Below are 3940 nucleotides of genomic sequence, written 5' to 3'. Positions count from 1 at the left end.
CAAGACTTTGTAGCATATTTAGAAGCAGCAAAAATTAACTAAGAAATTTAAACAACAGAAATACTCAGGAATAGCTTGGGGGTAGTGGCACATGATGCTTTTAATCCCAGCACTAGGGAATCAGAGGCAGGTAGATCTCTGAGTTCAAGGCCAGCCTGGTCTACAGAGTGAGTTCCAGGATATCCAGTGCTACACAAAGAAACCCTGACTCAAAAACCCAAAATAAAAAAAGAAAGAAAAGAAAAAGAAATATTCAGAAACAAGAAGCATGCATAATCTTTTATTCCTTTTTTATTTGTTTGTTTGTTTGTTTTTCGAAACAGGGTTTCTCTATGTAACATTCCTGGGTGTCTTGGAACTCGCTTTGTAGACCAGGTTGGCCTCAAACTAGGAGATCTACCTGCTCCTGCCTTCTAAGTGCTGGAACTGAAGTCCTGTACCACCATTGTGAAGCTGGCCAAAGATGCATATTCTGATTTTAAAAAGTTACAATCATGTTTAAGTCACATATTTAAACACAAGGAAAGGATAAATAAAATTGTCTAGCTTGGTAGAATAGTCCTATAACCCCAGTACTCTTGATGCAGAGGCAGAAGGGTGTTAAGTTAAGGTCAGTCTAAGGTACATAGCAAGACAATCTTCAAACATCAACAGAAAAATAAAACAAAAATAATAGTACTCAAAGAACAACTGAAAACATGAGATAATTACCTGATTTTACTACTTACAGGTACATACTACCTGTACCTACCTGTTACCATGATTTCTTAATAAATAAATTTATTTTTATCAAACACAAAAATCCCCTATAGCCAATAACAAAGAGCTCTTGTGTGTATTAAATTAACATTTCTTGTACACTAGGTTATGGCTAAAAAAAATAGAAAATCTTACCAAGTTCCTATTGCCTATATAAGCCATGGGTCTCCATTTGCTAGGATACCTAGAAAGCTTTCTCAAAGTTCTCAGAAATGAATCCCCTACCCACCTTAGTTAGTCTGGAAGGTACAGTCCAGGTCCAGGTGACCTAATATGAACAAGGCTAAGTGAGATGCCTGGTGTGCACTCAGACATTGGATGATTGTCATTGATACTCTCTTCAAGGTCGTCATTAAATATGTAATTATATGATTAATTAATTGAAGTGCATACCCATCACAGGCTACAACACAAGTGTCTAGAGACATGAGCATCTGTATCTGTTACTGTAAGAATGTCAGGCCTACAGAACAAGTGCATCTAATAGTCACTGAGGACAGGCATAGAGTGCTGTGTGCAAAGTGCTGGAAGAAGACACGGAAGGGTGTCAAGTGGAGCTCAGAGATGGGGTATGTGCTCATATCACAATGAAGAAGTTCATATTGATCTTAACACAAAAATCAAAACAAAAACCCACATTTGCGACAGGGTTCTTAAATGTTCTGGCTAGTCTATGACATTCATAGTTGACATCTACTGTCCTAGAGTAGTTACTAAAAGTTCTTTCTTCCATCCTCAAAAGAATCCCAGTTTACATGATTAAAAGAAAACAATAACCCTAACTAGATATTTGGATGCAAAGATAATGCACCCATCTATATATTAAAATAATATAGTACATTACATCTATTTCAGTCAGGGTGAGAGTTTATGATAAACAAAATACAATAAAAAAGAAATTAATGTGACATACCAACTGATTAATATAAGATGGCTAGGGAGATGTTGCAGTGAATGAAGAAGACCAGAGTTCAGATCCCCAAATACTCAAACACACGTGTAATCTCCATATGTACCTACAGCATGATGGGAGGCAGAGACGACAAAATCCCGGAAAGCTGGCAGGCCTGGTACATGCAGCAAGAATCAGCATGTGTGTCGTGTACATACTTACAATATATAATATGTAAAAATACTAATGTTATATATAATTATATGTATAACTATTTATAATATATATTGTTCATACACACTTGTTTGGTTTTCCAAAACCTGTTCTCCCCCATGACACAGTCTAACTTCCAGGGGCTTAACTCTGTGTTGGATGAGAGGTATCACTGTGCTCTCCCTTCACTTCAAACAGCTGTTGTGTAAACTTTGTCCTTGAGTATCAGTGACTTAGATTCGCAAAGCCTTTGGAATCCTTTGGATCAGAGCATCTTTACACTGCATGTTGCCATTGCTCATCTGAATGCCATGGTTGCCTGCGGGGGTCGCCGGGAATAGCGCTGTGCTGCTGCTGCTTTTGTTAAGCTCACCGAACTTCAGGATCTTGATGCCACCCTGTTCTGTCTGCTGTTCGGGATAAACAGAGGCTCAAAGTAATCCCAGAAAACACTGAGCAATAACATTTCATTTCAATGTGGGCACAGGTGAGGAGAGCTAAGCCCCTGCAGGCTGCCCTGTTGCTCAAAAACAGGCAGGGCTGACTCCAGAATCTTAGGCTTCTGTAGCAGAGGCGGTGATTTGGGGAATCTTTGAAAATTTTCTCTTCCTGGAAATATTATAGTTTTGTCTTATTCATCTTGTAGCTACAAGAGCTGGTACATAGTAATAGCACAGAAAAATCTTGGCTAAAGATACATGGACACACTCTGGGTTTTCTTCACTTTTGTTCAATCACATTTTAAGCAAAAGACAGTTTTATCTAACTCAACTGATAGAGAGTGGTTCAAAATATTCGATGCACTGAGATTTTTTGCCCACCCATTTCCTCAGTAAAAGGCTTGGGTGAGCTTGTATGAAAGTTACGTATCAGTTGTTTTAAGAACTAATCTTGGCTGTTGACCTCATCATGAAGTGGGCAACCATGTGGCTGGTAACAATCTTTAAATAGGGTTAAAGAATCTATTCATTGTATCTCCTTTTAAACTAAAAAGGCAATAATCCTCAAATATTTTGGATTGGGATAGATTTCTATACGATGATTTTGTCAAAAATAATAAAGTTTATAAAAGATAGAATTTTAAAACAATGTTTATTTAATAAAATATTAAAGCTGCACCTCAAAAATAAAAAGAATTAATTGAAGCCATGTCTGAAAATTGCTCTTGATTGTAGAGGTTTTTAAATTTTTCAATCGTATTACCAAACTCATCATTCTAACACTTAAGGATTAAAAGTCATCAGGTGCAGCAGTGCTTCCCGCCTATGATACCTACACTTTGAAGAGAAAAGAAGGAGAATAATAATTCTACAGGAGTTTGAAGATAACTTGGGCTATACAACAAGCTAACCTGGGCTACAGAATGAGACCCTAAGAAAGAAAAGGAGAAAGGGGTGAGAGAGGGAAGGAGAGGGCAGGAGAGGAGACTGAAAGCCGAAAGCAAGGGCTGACAAGATGGATGTGTGACTAAAGGCTATCACTGTGCAAGTCTCATGACCTGAGTTCAATCCGCAGAACCCAGGTAAGAACCAACTCTACAAAGTTGTCCTCTGACCTTTACATGTACTCTGTGACAGCCATGCATACATACACAAACATAAACATACACACATACATACTAATAAATAAGCCATAGAGTAAAGGAGTTGGGCAGACGTCATCAATACATGGCCATTGATATATGCCCAATGTTTGAATGAATATTTGTCTTGCTCTCTCAAAGAGATATCATTACTGTGACCAGATTGTTTTAAAAACTGACAGGATTTTGAATATTAATGTCATTAATTGGTTGATTTTGAGCTAATTAAAATAGAGAGTATGTGAGTGGGCCTGCTCTAATTCAAAGAGCTCTTGACTATTGGCTTTGAAAAAGCAAAGCACCATGGTGGGCAGAGAAATTTCATGGCCAGAAATTGCAGGCTGACTCTAGCTGGGGGCTTTGGGTTATATCACCAGGAACCTAGTACTAGCAACAATCTGTGGATTTAGAAGAGATACTTGACTTTTCAATAAATTGTAACCATCGCTGACACCTTGACTTTCAGCTATTGAAACCACTGGCAGATGATACAG

The sequence above is a fragment of the Onychomys torridus genome, chromosome 19, assembly GCF_903995425.1.
Source record: "Onychomys torridus chromosome 19, mOncTor1.1, whole genome shotgun sequence".
Classification (NCBI taxonomy): domain Eukaryota; kingdom Metazoa; phylum Chordata; class Mammalia; order Rodentia; family Cricetidae; genus Onychomys; species Onychomys torridus.
The sequence above is the reverse complement of the archived record's forward strand: the minus strand, read 5'-3'. Positions refer to the sequence as shown.